Source organism: Oncorhynchus kisutch, unplaced genomic scaffold (genome assembly GCF_002021735.2).
Source record: "Oncorhynchus kisutch isolate 150728-3 unplaced genomic scaffold, Okis_V2 scaffold735, whole genome shotgun sequence".
Taxonomy (NCBI): domain Eukaryota; kingdom Metazoa; phylum Chordata; class Actinopteri; order Salmoniformes; family Salmonidae; genus Oncorhynchus; species Oncorhynchus kisutch.
In genome coordinates, this window is record NW_022262680.1 from 49,700 (window position 1) to 69,111 (window position 19,412).

A 19,412-nucleotide genomic window follows, 5' to 3' on the forward strand; every position below is an offset into this window, starting at 1 on the left:
TTACGGTAAATGTGTTGGGTTCTGTTTGGACTGTAGTCAGCGTGGCGCTCTGCGAGAGACATACTGCCTTGGATCTGTAAACTATTGGAAGGAAAGTTCCTTGTCTACAAGGTAAGGCGCTCGAAAAACAACTACGATTACTACTTTAAAAAAAAATAGAATAAGTGTTCGTGGTGTTATTGTGAGTATGTTATTTTATGAAACGTTACAAGGTTTCATTTATAGACACGAAGTGAAGTGGACTGACGATTTATGTAAACAATGTTGTGTTTTTACACACATGACTTAACTTTCATACAGACTGGGCGACATGGACTAAATGATTGCGTTTACGCATTGAACAACTCGTAAATATATATCAAATCCTCCTAAATATTACAGAGAAAACATCTTTGTTGATTTTCATTGATTTCAACATGTTATTTAGCTTTTCATCCGCATTTGACTGTTTTCCCGCGTGTGTAGGATGCAATACACTTGTTTGCTGTTGTCTTGTAATTGTATGGCTAATTCTTACTATGGAGAAGCGTCTACTCTTTACTACATCAGACTACGCAGCCTGAATTGTTCTCATTCCCACGTGTTTTACAACAGCCAGGAGGCGGATATCTCCGGGTTAATAATGTGGTATGTCCTCCTTGTCATCCCCTTCCCCCTTCTCGTCCTCCTCTCATCCACATCCAATGATGTTGGATAGCTGCCTATACATTAACACTATACAGTGTAGCCTAGTGGTTAGAGCGTTGGACTAGTAACCGGAAGGTTGCGAGTTCAAACCCCCGAGCTGACAAGGTACAAATCTGTCGTTCTGCCCCTGAACAGGCAGTTAACCCACTGTTCCCAGGCCGTCATTGAAAATAAGAATGTGTTCTTAACTGACTTGCCTGGTTAAATAAAGGTTAAAAAAAATAAAAAAATAATCACATAATGTCATGTACATTAACCAAGCATCCGCCCCCCTTTATTTTCTTCAATTTTCGCCTGAGATGACATACCCAAATCTAACTGACTGTACCTCAGGACCTGAAGCAAGGATATGCATATTCTTGGTACCATTTGAAAGGAAACACTTTGAAGTTTGTGGAAATGTTAAATTAATTTAGTAGAATAAAACATAATAGATCTGGTAAAAGAAAATACAAAGAAATTGGCCAAAGACATTTGTTTTTTACCATCATCTTTGAAATACAAGAGAAAGGCCATAATGTTATTATTCCAGCCCAGGCGCAATTTAGACTTTGGCCACTAGATGGCGGCAGTGTATGTGAAACGTTTTAGACTGATCCAATGAACCATTGCTTATATGTTCAAAATGTTTGCTGTTCATGTTTGATGAGGATTTCGCACGCAGAAGTATGTACCGTAATCCGTGCATTCCTTTTAGTCAGGTGGTGAGTTTTACCTCCTTTTAGTCAGGTGGTGAGTTACCTCCTTTTAGTCAGGTGGTGAGTTTTACCTCCTTTTAGTCGGGTAGTGAGTTTTACCTCCTTTTAGTCGGGTAGTGAGTTTTACCTCCTTTTAGTCAGGTGGTGAGTTTTACCTCCTTTTAGTCAGGTGGTGAGTTTTACCTCCTTTTAGTCAGGTGGTGAGTTTTACCTCCTTTTAGTCAGGTGGTGAGTTTTACCTCCTTTTAGTCAGGTGGTGAGTTTTACCTCCTTTTAGTCAGGTGGTGAGTTTTACCTCTCCTTTTAGTCGGGTAGGGAGTTTGGCCTCTCCTTTTAGTCGGGTAGTGAGTTTTACCTCCTTTTAGTCAGGTAGGGAGTTTGGCCTCTCCTTTTAGTCGGGTAGTGAGTTTGGCCTCTCCTTTTAGTCGGGTAGTGAGTTTGGCCTCTCCTTTTAGTCGGGTAGTGAGTTTTACCTCCTTTTAGTCAGGTAGGGAGTTTGGCCTCTCCTTTTAGTCGGGTAGTGAGTTTGGCCTCTCCTTTAGTCGGGTAGTGAGTTTGGCCTCTCCTTTTAGTCGGGTATTGAGTTTTACCACCTTTTAGTCAGGTAGGGAGTTTGGCCTCTCCTTTTAGCCGGGTAGTGAGTTTGGCCTCTCCTTTTAGTCGGGTAGTGAGTTTGGCCTCTCCTTTTAGTCGGGTAGTGAGTTTGGCCTCTCCTTTTAGTCGGGTAGTGAGTTTTACCTCTCCTTTTAGTCGGGTAGTGAGTTTGGCCTCTCCTTTTAGTCAGGTAGTGAGTTTTACCTCCTTTTAGTCGGGTAGTGAGTTTTACCTCCTTTTAGTCGGGTAGTGAGTTTTACCTCCTTTTAGTCGGGTAGTGAGTTTTACCTCCTTTTAGTCGGGTAGTGAGTTTTACCTCCTTTTAGTCGGGTAGTGAGTTTTACCTCCTTTTAGTCGGGTAGTGAGTTTTACCTCCTTTTAGTCGGGTAGTGAGTTTTACCTCTCCTTTTAGTCAGGTGGTGAGTTTTACCTCCTTTTAGTCAGGTGGTGAGTTTTACCTCTCCTTTTAGTCGGGTAGGGAGTTTTACCTCTCCTTTTAGTCAGGTAGTGAGTTTTACCTCCTTTTAGTCAGGTAGGGAGTTTGGCCTCTCCTTTTAGTCGGGTAGTGAGTTTGGCCTCTCCTTTTAGTCGGGTAGTGAGTTTGGCCTCTCCTTTTAGTCGGGTGGTGAGTTTTACCTCCTTTTAGTCGGGTGGTGAGTTTTACCTCCTTTTAGTCGGGTAGTGAGTTTTACCTCCTTTTAGTCGGGTAGTGAGTTTTACCCCCTTTTAGTCGGGTAGTGAGTTTTACCTCTCCTTTTAGTCGGGTAGTGAGTTTTACCTCTCCTTTTAGTCGGGTAGTGAGTTTTACCTCTCCTTTTAGTCGGGTAGTGAGTTTTACCTCTCCTTTTAGTCGGGTAGTGAGTTTGGCCTCTCCTTTTAGTCGGGTAGTGAGTTTTACCTCCTTTTAGTCGGGTAGTGAGTTTTACCTCTCCTTTTAGTCGGGTAGTGAGTTTTACCTCCTTTTAGTCGGGTAGGGAGTTTGGCCTCTCCTTTTAGTCGGGTAGGGAGTTTGGCCTCTCCTTTTAGCCTGGTAGTGAAGGGAGTTTTGACTCTCCTTTTAGCCTGGGAGTGAAGGGAGTTTTGCCTCTCCTTTTAGCCTGGTAGTGAAGGGAGTTTTGCCTCTCCTTTTAGCCTGGTAGTGAAGGGAGTTTTGCCTCTCCTTTTAGTCGGGTAGGGAGTTTTACCTCTCCTTTTAGCCTGGTAGTGAAGGGAGTTTTGCCTCTCCTTTTAGTCGGGTAGGGAGTTTTACCTCTCCTTTTAGCCTGGTAGTGAAGGGAGTTTTGCCTCTCCTTTTAGTCGGGTAGGGAGTTTTACCTCTCCTTTTAGCCTGGTAGTGAAGGGAGTTTTGCCTCTCCTTTAGCCTGGTAGTGAAGGGAGTTTTGCCTCTCCTTTTAGCCTGGTAGTGAAGGGAGTTTTGCCTCTCCTTTTAGCCTGGTAGTGAAGGGAGTTTTGCCTCTCCTTTTAGCCTGGTAGTGAAGGGAGTTTTGCCTCTCCTTTTAGCCTGGTAGTGAAGGGAGTTTTGCCTCTCCTTTTAGCCTGGTAGTGAAGGGAGTTTTGCCTCTCCTTTTAGCCTGGTAGTGAAGGGAGTTTTGCCTCTCCTTTTAGCCTGGTAGTGAAGGGAGTTTTGCCTCTCCTTTTAGTCAGGTAGGGAGTTTTGCCTCTCCTTTTAGCCTGGTAGTGAAGGGAGTTTTGCCTCTCCTTTTAGTCGGGTAGGGAGTTTACCTCTCCTTTTAGCCTGGTAGTGAAGGGAGTTTTGCCTCTCCTTTTAGTCAGGTAGGGAGTTTTGCCTCTCCTTTTAGCCTGTTAGTGAAGGGAGTTTTGCCTCTCCTTTTAGCCTGGTAGTGAAGGGAGTTTTGCCTCTCCTTTTAGCCTGGTAGTGAAGGGAGTTTTGCCTCTCCTTTTAGCCTGGTAGTGAAGGGAGTTTTGCCTCTCCTTTTAGCCTGGTAGTGAAGGGAGTTTTGCCTCTCCTTTTAGCCTGGTAGTGAAGGGAGTTTTGCCTCTCCTTTTAGCCTGGTAGTGAAGGGACTTTTGCCTCTCCTTTTAGCCTGGTAGTGAAGGGACTTTTGCCTCTCCTTTTAGTCAGGTAGGGAGTTTTGCCTCTCCTTTTAGCCTGGTAGTGAAGGGAGTTTTGCCTCTCCTTTTAGTCGGGTAGGGAGTTTTACCTCTCCTTTTAGCCTGGTAGTGAAGGGAGTTTTGCCTCTCCTTTTAGTCAGGTAGGGAGTTTTACCTCTCCTTTTAGCCTGTTAGTGAAGGGAGTTTTGCCTCTCCTTTTAGCCTGGTAGTGAAGGGAGTTTTGCCTCTCCTTTTAGCCTGGTAGTGAAGGGAGTTTTGCCTCTCCTTTTAGCCTGGTAGTGAAGGGAGTTTTGCCTCTCCTTTTAGCCTGGTAGTGAAGGGAGTTTTGTCTCTCCTTTTAGCCTGGTAGTGAAGGGAGTTTTGTCTCTCCTTTTAGCCTGGTAGTGAAGGGAGTTTTGCCTCCTTTTAGTCGGGTAGTGAGTTTTACCTCTCCTTTTAGTCGGGTAGTGAGTTTTACCTCCTTTTAGTCGGGTAGGGAGTTTGGCCTCTCCTTTTAGTCGGGTAGGGAGTTTGGCCTCTCCTTTTAGTCGGGTAGGGAGTTTGGCCTCTCCTTTTAGCCTGGTAGTGAAGGGAGTTTTGACTCTCCTTTTAGCCTGGGAGTGAAGGGAGTTTTGCCTCTCCTTTTAGCCTGGTAGTGAAGGGAGTTTTGCCTCTCCTTTTAGCCTGGTAGTGAAGGGAGTTTTGCCTCTCCTTTTAGTCGGGTAGGGAGTTTTACCTCTCCTTTTAGCCTGGTAGTGAAGGGAGTTTTGCCTCTCCTTTTAGTCGGGTAGGGAGTTTTACCTCTCCTTTTAGCCTGGTAGTGAAGGGAGTTTTGCCTCTCCTTTTAGTCGGGTAGGGAGTTTTACCTCTCCTTTTAGCCTGGTAGTGAAGGGAGTTTTGCCTCTCCTTTTAGCCTGGTAGTGAAGGGAGTTTTGCCTCTCCTTTTAGCCTGGTAGTGAAGGGAGTTTTGCCTCTCCTTTTAGCCTGGTAGTGAAGGGAGTTTTGCCTCTCCTTTTAGCCTGGTAGTGAAGGGAGTTTTGCCTCTCCTTTTAGCCTGGTAGTGAAGGGAGTTTTGCCTCTCCTTTTAGCCTGGTAGTGAAGGGAGTTTTGCCTCTCCTTTTAGCCTGGTAGTGAAGGGAGTTTTGCCTCTCCTTTTAGCCTGGTAGTGAAGGGAGTTTTGCCTCTCCTTTTAGTCAGGTAGGGAGTTTTGCCTCTCCTTTTAGCCTGGTAGTGAAGGGAGTTTTGCCTCTCCTTTTAGTCGGGTAGGGAGTTTTACCTCTCCTTTTAGCCTGGTAGTGAAGGGAGTTTTGCCTCTCCTTTTAGTCAGGTAGGGAGTTTTGCCTCTCCTTTTAGCCTGTTAGTGAAGGGAGTTTTGCCTCTCCTTTTAGCCTGGTAGTGAAGGGAGTTTTGCCTCTCCTTTTAGCCTGGTAGTGAAGGGAGTTTTGCCTCTCCTTTTAGCCTGGTAGTGAAGGGAGTTTTGCCTCTCCTTTTAGCCTGGTAGTGAAGGGAGTTTTGCCTCTCCTTTTAGCCTGGTAGTGAAGGGAGTTTTGCCTCTCCTTTTAGCCTGGTAGTGAAGGGACTTTTGCCTCTCCTTTTAGCCTGGTAGTGAAGGGACTTTTGCCTCTCCTTTTAGTCAGGTAGGGAGTTTTGCCTCTCCTTTTAGCCTGGTAGTGAAGGGAGTTTTGCCTCTCCTTTTAGTCGGGTAGGGAGTTTTACCTCTCCTTTTAGCCTGGTAGTGAAGGGAGTTTTGCCTCTCCTTTTAGTCAGGTAGGGAGTTTTACCTCTCCTTTTAGCCTGTTAGTGAAGGGAGTTTTGCCTCTCCTTTTAGCCTGGTAGTGAAGGGAGTTTTGCCTCTCCTTTTAGCCTGGTAGTGAAGGGAGTTTTGCCTCTCCTTTTAGCCTGGTAGTGAAGGGAGTTTTGCCTCTCCTTTTAGCCTGGTAGTGAAGGGAGTTTTGTCTCTCCTTTTAGCCTGGTAGTGAAGGGAGTTTTGTCTCTCCTTTTAGCCTGGTAGTGAAGGGAGTTTTGCCTCCTTTTAGTCGGGTAGTGAGTTTTACCTCTCCTTTTAGTCGGGTAGTGAGTTTTACCTCCTTTTAGTCGGGTAGGGAGTTTGGCCTCTCCTTTTAGTCGGGTAGGGAGTTTGGCCTCTCCTTTTAGTCGGGTAGGGAGTTTGGCCTCTCCTTTTAGCCTGGTAGTGAAGGGAGTTTTGACTCTCCTTTTAGCCTGGGAGTGAAGGGAGTTTTGCCTCTCCTTTTAGCCTGGTAGTGAAGGGAGTTTTGCCTCTCCTTTTAGCCTGGTAGTGAAGGGAGTTTTGCCTCTCCTTTTAGTCGGGTAGGGAGTTTTACCTCTCCTTTTAGCCTGGTAGTGAAGGGAGTTTTGCCTCTCCTTTTAGTCGGGTAGGGAGTTTTACCTCTCCTTTTAGCCTGGTAGTGAAGGGAGTTTTGCCTCTCCTTTTAGTCGGGTAGGGAGTTTTACCTCTCCTTTTAGCCTGGTAGTGAAGGGAGTTTTGCCTCTCCTTTTAGCCTGGTAGTGAAGGGAGTTTTGCCTCTCCTTTTAGCCTGGTAGTGAAGGGAGTTTTGCCTCTCCTTTTAGCCTGGTAGTGAAGGGAGTTTTGCCTCTCCTTTTAGCCTGGTAGTGAAGGGAGTTTTGCCTCTCCTTTTAGCCTGGTAGTGAAGGGAGTTTTGCCTCTCCTTTTAGCCTGGTAGTGAAGGGAGTTTTGCCTCTCCTTTTAGCCTGGTAGTGAAGGGAGTTTTGCCTCTCCTTTTAGCCTGGTAGTGAAGGGAGTTTTGCCTCTCCTTTTAGTCAGGTAGGGAGTTTTGCCTCTCCTTTTAGCCTGGTAGTGAAGGGAGTTTTGCCTCTCCTTTTAGTCGGGTAGGGAGTTTTACCTCTCCTTTTAGCCTGGTAGTGAAGGGAGTTTTGCCTCTCCTTTTAGTCAGGTAGGGAGTTTTACCTCTCCTTTTAGCCTGTTAGTGAAGGGAGTTTTGCCTCTCCTTTTAGCCTGGTAGTGAAGGGAGTTTTGCCTCTCCTTTTAGCCTGGTAGTGAAGGGAGTTTTGCCTCTCCTTTTAGCCTGGTAGTGAAGGGAGTTTTGCCTCTCCTTTTAGCCTGGTAGTGAAGGGAGTTTTGCCTCTCCTTTTAGCCTGGTAGTGAAGGGAGTTTTGCCTCTCCTTTTAGCCTGGTAGTGAAGGGAGTTTTGCCTCTCCTTTTAGCCTGGTAGTGAAGGGAGTTTTGCCTCTCCTTTTAGCCTGGTAGTGAAGGGAGTTTTGCCTCTCCTTTTAGCCTGGTAGTGAAGGGAGTTTTGCCTCTCCTTTTAGCCTGGTAGGGAGTTTTGCCTCTCCTTTTAGCCTGGTAGTGAAGGGAGTTTTGCCTCTCCTTTTAGTCGGGTAGGGAGTTTTACCTCTCCTTTTAGCCTGGTAGTGAAGGGAGTTTTGCCTCTCCTTTTAGTCGGGTAGGGAGTTTTACCTCTCCTTTTAGCCTGGTAGTGAAGGGAGTTTTGCCTCTCCTTTTAGTCAGGTAGGGAGTTTTACCTCTCCTTTTAGCCTGTTAGTGAAGGGAGTTTTGCCTCTCCTTTTAGCCTGGTAGTGAAGGGAGTTTTGCCTCTCCTTTTAGCCTGGTAGTGAAGGGAGTTTTGCCTCTCCTTTTAGCCTGGTAGTGAAGGGAGTTTTGCCTCTCTGGTCTATAGTAGTGCACTATATAGGGAATACTGTTCCATTTGGGACATAACCAAACAGTTGCACCTTCTGAGATTGTCACAGTGTAGGCTACTGTTGGACCATGCTGAGCTGAGTCCTTTCATTGGTTACATCTCAAATCAATGTCCCTTTGTGAGACTGACTGTGACTGGGAGTGAAGTCATACTACACTATCCCCCCTCTGTTCAGGGCTTTATCTCTCTCTCTCTCTGTTGCTCACCCTCTGTTCAGGGCTTTATCTCTCTCTCTCTCTCTCTGTTGTTCACCCTCTCTGTTCAGGGCTTTATCTCTCTCTCTGCTGTTCACTCTCTCTGTTGCTCACCCTCTCTGTTCAGGGCTTTATCTCTCTCTCTGTTGCTCACCCTCTCTGTTCAGGGCTTTATCTCTCTCTCTGTTGCTCACCCTCTCTGTTCAGGGCTTTATCTTTCTCTCTCTGTTGTCCAAACAGCAAGCAATGCAGGTGTAGAAGCACAGTGGCTAGGAAAAACTCCCTAGAAAGGCCAAAACCTAGGAAGAAACCTAGAGAGGAACCAGGCTATGAGGGGTGGCCAGTCCTCTTCTGGCTGTGCCGGGTGGAGATTATAACAGAACATGGCCAAGATGTTCAAATGTTCATAAATGACCAGCATTGTCGAATAATAATAAGGCAGAACAGTTGAAACTGGAGCAGCAGCATAGTTAATGAGGTATTAGAGGTAGATATGTACATGAAGGCAGGGTAAAGTGACTAGACATCAGGATAGATAATAATAAGGTATTAGAGGTAGATATGTACATGAAGGCAGGGTAATGTGACTAGACATCAGGATAGATAATAATAAGGTATTTGAGGTAGATATGTACATGAAGGCAGGGTAAAGTGACTAGACATCAGGATAGATAATAATAAGGTATTAGAGGTAGATATGTACATGAAGGCAGGGTAATGTGACTAGACATCAGGATAGATAATAATGAGGTATTTGAGGTAGATATGTACATGAAGGCAGGGTAATGTGACTAGACATCAGGATAGATAATAACAAATGAAGAGTGTGTGTGTTTGTGCTGTGTCGGTGTGTGTGAATGTGTTTGGGTTTTCTGTGGGAGTGCCAATGTAGTGTGTGTGTGTGTGTGTGATGTGATTGTGATGGTGTGTGATTGTGTGTGTCATTGTGATGGTTTGTGATTGTGTGTGTCATTGTGATGGTTTGTGATGGTTTGTGATTGTGATGGTGTGTGATTGTGATGGTGTGTGATTGTGATGGTGTGTGTGTGTGTATATAATGACCATCTCCTCCATCATCATGCTGACAGGAAGGTAGTTGGGTCATTCCACCTCACGAGGAAGACCACGAGGAAGATCGCTTCCTCACCCACCATCTCAGATTGGTCCGACATCCTTTCCTGAGGTAGAAACCGATACGATTAGCATTCCTGGTCAAAAGTAGTGCACTATATAGGAAATAGGGCTCTGGTCTATAGTAGTACCACTATATAGGGAATAGGGTCCTGGTCAAAACTAGAGCACTATATAGGGAATAGGGCTCTGGTCTATAGTAGTACCACTATATAGGGAATAGGGCTCTGGTCTATAGTAGTACCACTATATAGGGAATAGGGCTCTGGTCTATAGTAGTACACTATATAGGGAATAGGGCTCTGGTCTATAGTAGTACCACTATATAGGGAATAGGGCTCTGGTCTATAGTAGTACCACTATATAGGGAATAGGGCTCTGGTCTATAGTAGTACCACTATATAGGGAATAGGGCTCTGGTCTATAGTAGTACCACTATATAGGGAATAGGGCTCTGGTCTATAGTAGTACCACTATATAGGGCTCTGGTCTGTAGTAGTACCACTATATAGGGCTCTGGTCTATAGTAGTACCACTATATAGGGCTCTGGTCTATAGTAGTACCACTATATAGGGAATAGGGCACTGGTCTATAGTAGTACACTATATAGGGAATAGGGCCCTGGTCTATAGTAGTACCACTATATAGGGAATAGGGCACTGGTCTATATAGGGAATAGGGCCCTGGTCTATAGTAGTACCACTATATAGGGAATCTGGTCTATAGTAGTACCACTATATAGGGAATAGGGCACTGGTCTATAGTAGTACACTATATAAGGAATAGGGCTCTGGTCTATAGTAGTACCACTATATAGGGAATAGGGCTCTGGTCTATAGTAGTACCACTATATAGGGAATAGGGCTCTGGTCTATAGTAGTACCACTATATAGGGCTCTGGTCTATAGTAGTACCACTATATAGGGCTCTGGTCTATAGTAGTACCACTAAATAGGGCTCTGGTCTATAGTAGTACCACTATATAGGGCTTTGGTCTATAGTAGTACCACTATATAGGGAATAGGGCTCTGGTCTATAGTAGTACCACTATATATGGAATAGGTCTCTGGTCTATAGTAGTACCACTATATAGGGAATAGGGCACTAGTCTATAGTAGTACACTATATAGGGAATAGGGCACTAGTCTATAGTAGTACCACTATATATGGAATAGGGCCCTGGTCTATAGTAGTACCACTATATAGGGAATAGGGCACTGGTCTATATAGGGAATAGGGCCCTGGTCTATAGTAGTACCACTATATAGGGAATAGGGCTCTGGTCTATAGTAGTACCACTATATAGGGAATAGGGCTCTGGTCTATAGTAGTACACTATATAGGGAATAGGGCCCTGGTCTATAGTAGTACCACTATATAGGGAATAGGGCACTGGTCTATAGTAGTACACTATATAGGGAATAGGGCTCTGGTCTATAGTAGTACCACTATATAGGGAATAGGGCACTGGTCTATAGTAGTACCACTATATAGGGAGTAGGGCAATGGTCTATATAGGGAATAGGGCCCTGGTCTATAGTAGTACCACTATATAGGGAATCTGGTCTATAGTAGTACCACTATATAGGGAATAGGGCTCTGGTCTATAGTAGTACCACTATATAGGGAATAGGGCTCTGGTCTAAAGTAGTGCACTATATAGGGAATAGGGCTCTGGTCTATAGTAGTACCACTATATAGGGAATAGGGCTCTGGTCTATAGTAGTACCACTATATAGGGAATAGGGCTCTGGTCTATAGTAGTACCACTATATAGGGAATAGGGCTCTGGTCTGTAGTAGTACCACTATATAGGGAATAGGGCACTGGTCTATAGTAGTGTGCCGTTTTCGATGCAGACCTCTGCTCTGCTGATCTCTCCACCTCTCACAGACAAAGTGCTTTTTCATGGCTGCCAAAGGGCCTAAAATAAGGCCCTAATTACACTAGCGAGCGGCACCGGGCTTGAAAGGGGCCCATCACGGATTCAAGCAACAGTAAAGTTCCGACCCGGTACCCTCTTTTTTGGTAAACAGCTGAGGGGATGGTCCTGGAGAAAGGTAAGGACAGAACTATGGATGCAAGGACTGACCAGCCATGATATCAAGATGATACGGTTCACCATGTTAGGAGGCTATACAGCGTTAGTTTAGTAAGATTATAATGGGTTCTGGTGGTAGAATACAGTTGAACTAAGATTATAATGGGTTCTGGTGGTAGAATACAGTTGAACTAAGATTATAATGGGTTCTGGTGGTAGAATACAGTTGAACTAAGATTATAATGGGTTCTGGTGGTAGAATATAGTTGAACTAAGATTATAATGGATTCTGGTGGACAAATACAGTTGAACTAAGATTATAATGGGTTCTGGTTGTGAAATACAGTTGAACTAAGATTATAATGGGTTCTGGTAGTCAAATACAGTTGAACTAAGATTATAATGGGTTCTGGTTGTGAAATACAGTTGAACTAAGATTATAATGGGTTCTGGTAATCAAATACAGTTGAACTAAGATTATAATGGGTTCTGGTGGTGAAATACACTTTTTGCTCATGAAGAATTTGGAAGTCATATTCTTGAAGAATCTATTAGGCTAGACATCATTCATTTAAAAGTTTATTAAAAAATGATCCTGACTCAGACTTGGGTTGTATTTAATCTCCATAGCAGCAGTATTCTGGTGCCAACTGAGCCAGTTCTATTCATCTGGTTCTGACACAGCTAGTAATGTGTTTGGCTTTGTGCTTCTCACAATGCCACTCATTATGTGTCTGATAGAGCCAACTAGCCACGTGTCTGGCAGGCTGAAGTTGCCACGTCATTCAGGACAGGGAGAAAGGGAGAGACAACACTGTATATAGACGTAATATGACGTCTGTCATGTCTTTATTCTTTTGAAACGTCTGTATGTGTAATGTTTACTGTTAATTTTTATTGTTTATTTCACTTTTGTATATTATCTACCTCACTTGCTTTGCAAATGTTAACGTATGTTTCCCATGTGAATAAAACCCCTTGAATTGAGAGAGTGAGAGAGATGGGATGGGGGGGGGGAGAAAGACAGGGAGGAAGGTAGAAGGACAGAGAGACAGGAGACGAGGGAGAAGGAAAGAGGGAGAGGAGAGAGATGGGATGGGGGGAGAGGAGAAAGACAGGGAGGAAGGTAGAAGGACAGAGAGACAGGAGACGAGGGAGAAGGAAAGGGAGAGAGGAGAGAGATGGGATGGGGGGGAGGAGAGAGATGGGATGGGGGGGGAGGAGAGAGATGGGATGGGGGGGAGGAGAGAGATGGGATGGGGGGGAGAGGAGAAAGACAGGGAGGAAGGTAGAAGGACAGAGAGACAGGAGACGAGGGAGAAGGAAAGGGAGAGAGGAGAGAGATGGGATGGGGGGAGAGGAGAAAGACAGGGAGGAAGGTAGAAGGACAGAGAGACAGGAGACGAGGGAGAAGGAAAGGGAGAGAGGAGAGAGATGGGATGGGGGGGAGAGGAGAAAGACAGGGAGGAAGGTAGAAGGACAGAGAGACAGGAGACGAGGGAGAAGGAAAGGGAGAGAGGAGAGAGATGGGATGGGGGGGAGGAGAGAGATGGGATGGGGGGAGAGGAGAAAGACAGGGAGGAAGGTAGAAGGACAGAGAGACAGGAGACGAGGGAGAAGGAAAGGGAGAGAGGAGAGAGATGGGATGGGGGGAGAGGAGAAAGACAGGGAGGAAGGTAGAAGGACAGAGAGACAGGAGACGAGGGAGAAGGAAAGAGAGAGAGGAGAGAGCTTCTCACTGATTGATTTCACTGATTGATTCACACGTCCTGTCTGCCTACTCATCTCGTCCTGAGTGCTTCTCTCTGAGCTCTCTGAGGAACCATGTCGTGGAAGCTTGAATAGATGAATGTGTTAGAACTACAGTAACACCGTCAAAACATCAAAGACCAGGAAGTAAATACGTTAAAACTGGCAGGACATATAATCTTCTGTTGTTGATTAGCTTTGATCAGGAAACAAAGCCTAGCTCTCTGTTTCTCCCTCTCTCTGTCTCTGTCTCTCTGTCTCTCTCTGTCTCTGTCTCTCCCTGTTTCTGTCTCTCCCTGTTTCTGTCTCTCTGTCCCTCTCTCTACCTCGTCTCTCTCCCTCTGTCTCAGTCTCTCTCTCTACCTCTCTCTCTACCTCGTCTCTCTGTCTCTGTCTCTCTACCTCGTCTCTCTCCCTCTGTCTCTGTCTCTCTCTCTACCTCTCTCTCTACCTCGTCTCTCTGTCTCTGTCTCTCTACCTCGTCTCTCTGTCTCTCTACCTCGTCTCTCTTCCTCTGCCTCTTCTCAATTTAAATTCAATTCAAGGGCTTTATTGGCATGGGAAACATGTGTTAACATTGCCAAAGCAAGTGAGGTAGATAATATATAATGTGATTCTAGAACTTCTCTCTACCTCGTCTCTCTCCCTCTGTCTCTCTCCCTCTGTCTCTCTACCTCGTCTCTGTCTCTTCTCTCTACCTCGTCTCTCTCCCTCTGTCTCTCTACCTCGTCTCTCTACCTCGTCTCTCTACCTCGTCTCTCTCCCTCTGTCTCTCTCCCTCTGTCTCTCTACCTCGTCTCTCTCCCTCTGTCTCTCTACCTCGTCTCTCTACCTCGTCTCTCTACCTCGTCTCTCTACCTCGTCTCTCTACCTCGTCTCTCTCCCTCGTCTCTCTACCTCGTCTCTCTACCTCGTCTCTCTACCTCGTCTCTCTCCCTCTGTCTCTCTACCTCGTCTCTCTCCCTCTGTCTCTCTACCTCGTCTCTCTCCCTCTGTCTCTCTACCTCATCTCTCTCCCTCTGTCTCTCTACCTTGTCTCTCTACCTCTGTCTCTCTCCCTCTGTCTCTCTACCTCGTCTCTCTACCTCGTCTCTGTCTCTTCTCTCTACCTCATCTCTCTCCCTCTGTCTCTCTACCTCGTCTCTCTCCCTCTGTCTCTCTACCTCGTCTCTGTCTCTTCTCTCTACCTCGTCTCTGTCTCTTCTCTCTACCTCATCTCTCTCCCTCTGTCTCTCTACCTCGTCTCTCTCCCTCTGTCTCTCTACCTCGTCTCTCTCCCTCTGTCTCTCTACCTCGTCTCTCTCCCTCTGTCTCTCTACCTCGTCTCTGTCTCTTCTCTCTACCTCATCTCTCTCCCTCTGCCTCTTCTCTCTACCTCTGTCTCTCTGTCTCTGTCTCTCTGTCTCTGTCTCTCTCCCTCTGTCTCTTCTCTCTACCTCGTCTCTCTCCCTCTGTCTCTCTACCTCGTCTCTGTCTCTTCTCTCTACCTCATCTCTCTCCCTCTGCCTCTTCTCTCTCCCTCTGTCTCTCTACCTCGTCTCTGTCTCTTCTCTCTACCTCATCTCTCTCCCTCTGCCTCTTCTCTCTCCCTCTGTCTCTCTGTCTCTGTCTCTCTGCCTTGTCACTTTCTCTGTCTCGTCTCTCTGTCTCTGTCTTTCTCTCTCTCTCATTTTCAATTCAAGGGGCTTTATTGTCATGGGAAACATATGTTAACATTGCCAAAGCAAGTGAAATAGCTTATTTCACTTTTGTTTATTATCTATCAAATATTAACAATAAACATTAACCTCACAAAAGTTTCAAAACAAAGACATTTCAAATGTCATATTATATGTATATATACAGTGTTGTAACAATGTACAAATAGTTATTTACAATGGTGTTTGTTCTTCACTGGTTGCCCTTTTCTTGTGGCAACAGGTCACACATCTTGCTGCTGTGATGTCACACTGTGATATTTCACTCAATAGATATGGGAGTTTAGCAAAATTGGGTTTGTTTTTGAATTTTGGCAGGAGGTTAGGAAGTGCAGCTCAGTTTCCACCTCATTTTGTGGGCCGACCAGAACTCCATCAGCCTGGTCTCATCATGGTTAAAGAGGATGTTACCGGGCCGACCAGAACTCCATCAGCCTGGTCTCATCATGGTTAAAGAGGATGTTACCGGGCCGACCAGAACTCCATCAGCCTGGTCTCATCATGGTTAAAGAGGATGTTACCGGGCCGACCAGAACTCCATCAGCCTGGTCTCATCATGGTTAAAGAGGATGTTACCGGGCCGACCAGAACTCCATCCCAGACTCAAACAGCACTTAAACTAAAAGGGCATTATCATCATTTTTACAATTCACAATATTATTCCAACCTCATAGTGTGGACATCAACACTGAGCGTACAAAACATTAGGAACACCTTCCTCCCTTTAGCCCTCAGAACAGCCTCACTTTGTCGGGGTATGGACTCTACAAGGTGTTGAAAGCCTTCCACAGGGACTCTACAAAGTGTGGAAAGCGTTCCACAGGGATGCTGGCCCATGTTGACTCCAATGCTTCCCACAGTTGTGTCAAGTTGGCTGGATGTCCTTTGGTTGGTGGACCATTCTCAATACACACAGGGAAACTGTTGAGTGTGAAAAACCCAGCAGCGTTGCAGTTCTTGACACAAACCAGTGTTCCTGACACCTACTACTGTACACTGTTCAAAGGCACCTCAATATGTTGTCTTGTCCCTTCACCCTCTGAATGAAACACATACACAATCCATGTCTCAATTGTCTCAAGGTTTAAAAATCCTTCTTCAACCTGTCTCCTCCCCTTCATCTACACTGATTGAAGTGGATTTAACAAGAGACATCAATAAGGGATCATAGCTTCACCTGGTCAGTCTATGTCATGGAAAGAGCAGGTGTTCCTAATATTTTGTCCACTCTGTGTACATGACTACCGACCTATCAGTGTGAATGTGGGTTAGAATTGGAGTCGTTGTGTCGTCACTGCCCTTTACAAAGGTTTTATCATTCACAGACAGTAGGACTTATCAATTCAAGTGCTTCTACACCTGCATTGCTTGCTGTTTGGGGTTTTAGGCTGGGTTTCTGTACAGCACTTTGAGATATCAGCTGATGTACGAAGGGCTATATAAATAAATTTGATTTGATTTTGATTTGATTTGCTAGTTCTGCCACTTGACAAACCTATTGAGAGTCATTTAGTGACTGTGTAGTGCTGTGTGGCATCTCTCTCCGTTGCTCTCTTTCACTTTCTGTCTCTCTCTCTCTTGATCTTGGTCTTTCTCTCCTCTCTCTGTCTCGCTCTCTTTATCTCTCCATGTCTCTCTTTATTTCTCTGTTTTCATTTCTCTCTCTTTTACATCCTCTCTGTCTCTGTCTCCCTCTCTCTGTCTCTGTCTCCCTCTCTCTGTCTCTGTCTCCCTCTCTCTGTCTCCTTCTCCCTCTCTGTCTCTCTATTTCTCTGAGGTGTTGGTAATGTTGTCGGGTGAATCACAAGGTGTCTGCCAGGATGGTGGTGCTTGGCAGACCTGTTATTCTGACCGGTTTTGAAGGCTCTCTGAGGAGAGTGAAGTGTGACGGTGTTAGTGAGAGAGAAAAAGTGCTGATACTGTGTGTGGATTAACCCTGTCCACTGGTGTGAGACAGAGAATAGGTTTGCATGCATAGACACACTGGCTTTATGTAAGGCCAGTGGAATGTCATTAGTAAAGATTTTTAAAACTAAGGGGCCTAGACAGCTGCCCTGGGGAATTCCTGATTCTAACTGGATTATGTTGGAGAGGCTTCCATTAAAGAACACCCTCTGCGTTCTGTTAGACCGGTAACTCTTTATCCACAATATAGCAGGGGGTGTAAAGCCGTGACACTTACGTTTTTCCATCAGAAGACTATGATCGATAATGCCATAAGCCACACTAAAATGTCTAACAAGACAGCCCCCACAATCTTCTTTTCATCAATTTCTCTCAGCCAATCAGTGATTTGTGTATGTGCTGTGCTTGTTGAATGTCCTTCCCTTTAAGCATGCTAAAAGTCTGTTGTCAATTTGTTTACAGTAAAATAGCATTGTATTTGGTCAAGCACCATGTTTTTTTCCTAATGTTTACTAAGGGTTGGTAACTGGCTGATTTGTTGGCTGTTTGAGCCAGTAAAAGGACTTTACTATTCTTAGGTAGGGGAATAACTTTAGCTTCCCTCCAGGCCTGAGGGCACACACTTTCTAGTAGGCATAGATTGAAGAAGCTATGGCAAATAGGAGTGGCGACATCGTCATGCAGCATACAGGAGACCTACTGAGATGAAAAATTACATTCTGAGATGTGATACAAAGTGGTATATCTGGAGCCCTGGCTAGCCTCTCCATCTAAAAACCGATTGATTTAAGTTAGGTAGAGGGGCAGGAGACTTTATAAGCAAGACATTCAGAGTGAAAATGCATTAGTTTTGTTAAAAAAATTAATTCACAGTGAAAATGCATTGTTAATGGACCCTATTAATGGACCAAATATTCATATGCCAAACCCATTAGGCCGAAGTGTGGAACTGTGTGGCAACTCTTCTATCACACTCACTGTAGTCAATCCCTGGATTCAGTGGTGCTCCTGTGTAGCTTTGTTGGTAAGCGCGAGGCGTTAGCCAGGTCAGGGTCGTGATTCCGTCTGGGGTCACGTGGACTAAATGGACTGAATGGATAAAGGCGTCAAGTCCAGGGTCGTGGGTTTGATTCTGCCTGGGGTCACGTGGACTGAATGGACTGAATGGATAAAGGCATCAAGGCCAGGGTCGTGGGTTTGATTCTGCTACAATGACATGTTCACTTCACCCAGAAAGATGCCTCTTCAGTCAGTCATACGTTTATGAGACGTCATTGGTCCCAGATTTCACTCTGTTTCAAGAGGAGATTCACTTGCATGCCTCTTCAGTCCCTCTTTCCCTCCTCTTCCTCACTCCCCCTCCCCTCTCTGCCTCCCCTCCCTCCCTCTCTGGCTCCCTCTCTGCCTCCCTCCCCTCCCTACCTCCTTCCCCTCCCTCTCTGCCTCCTTCCCTTCTCTCCCTACCTCCCTTCCTCTCTGCCTCCCCTCCCTCCCTCTCTGGCTCCCTTTCTGCCTCCTACCCCTCCCTTTCTGCCTCCCTCCCCTCCCTACATCCTTCCCCTCCCTCTCTGCCTCCCTACCCTCCCTCTCTGCCTCCTTCCCTTCTCTCCCTACCTCCCTTCCTCTCTGCCTCCCTCCCCTTCCTACCTCCTTCTCCTCCCTCCCTCCCCTTCCTACCTCCTTCCCCTCCCTCTCTGCCTCCTTCCCTTCCTTCTTAGGTAGGGGAATAACTTTAGCTTCCCTCCAGGCCTGAGGGCACACACTTTCTAGTAGGCATAGATTGAAGAAGCTATGGCAAATAGGAGTGGCGACATCGTCATGCAGCATACAGGAGACCTACTGAGATGAAAAATTACATTCTGAGATGTGATACAAAGTGGTATATCTGGAGCCCTGGCTAGCCTCTCCATCTAAAAACCGATTGATTTAAGTTAGGTAGAGGGGCAGGAGACTTTATAAGCAAGACATTCAGAGTGAAAATGCATTAGTTTTGTTAAAAAAATAAATTCACAGTGAAAATGCATTGTTAATGGACCCTATTAATGGACCAAATATTCATATGCCAAACCCATTAGGCCGAAGTGTGGAACTGTGTGGCAACTCTTCTATCACACTCACTGTAGTCAATCCCTGGATTCAGTGGTGCTCCTGTGTAGCTTTGTTGGTAAGCGCGAGGCGTTAGCCAGGTCAGGGTCGTGATTCCGTCTGGGGTCACGTGGACTAAATGGACTGAATGGATAAAGGCGTCAAGGCCAGGGTCGTGGGTTTGATTCTGCCTGGGGTCACGTGGACTGAATGGACTGAATGGATAAAGGCATCAAGGCCAGGGTCGTGGGTTTGATTCTGCTACAATGACATGTTCACTTCACCCAGAAAGATGCCTCTTCAGTCAGTCATACGTTTATGAGACGTCATTGGTCCCAGATTTCACTCTGTTTCAAGAGGAGATTCACTTGCATGCCTCTTCAGTCCCTCTTTCCCTCCTCTTCCTCACTCCCCCTCCCCTCTCTGCCTCCCCTCCCTCCCTCTCTGGCTCCCTCTCTGCCTCCCTCCCCTCCCTACCTCCTTCCCCTCCCTCTCTGCCTCCTTCCCTTCTCTCCCTACCTCCCTTCCTCTCTGCCTCCCCTCCCTCCCTCTCTGGCTCCCTTTCTGCCTCCTACCCCTCCCTTTCTGCCTCCCTCCCCTCCCTACCTCCTTCCCCTCCCTCTCTGCCTCCCTACCCTCCCTCTCTGCCTCCTTCCCTTCTCTCCCTACCTCCCTTCCTCTCTGCCTCCCTCCCCTTCCTACCTCCTTCCCCTCCCTCCCTCCCCTCCCTACCTCCTTCCCCTCCCTCTCTGCCTCCTTCCCTTCTCTCCCTACCTCCCTTCCTCTCTGCCTCCTTCCCTTCTCTCCCTACCTCCCTTCCTCTCTGCCTTCCTCCCCTTCCTACCTCCTTCCCCTCCCTTCCTCCCTCCCCTCCCTA

At 46.1% G+C, this 19,412-nt stretch overlaps 1 protein-coding gene across 3 annotated transcripts in view; it reads left to right on the forward strand.

Moving 5' to 3' along the window:
• Positions 1-19,412, forward strand: part of LOC116361729 (tumor protein p53-inducible protein 11-like) — a 76,495-nt gene continuing 57,083 nt past the window's right edge. For 2 of the 3 annotated variants that reach the window (XM_031816047.1, XM_031816049.1), the window contains exon 1: positions 1-111. The gene's annotated coding sequence lies outside the window, so the exon portion shown is untranslated. Of the gene's footprint in view, positions 112-9,014; positions 9,110-19,412 lie in introns of all 3 variants that reach the window. The other variant, XM_031816048.1, reaches the window with a different exon arrangement.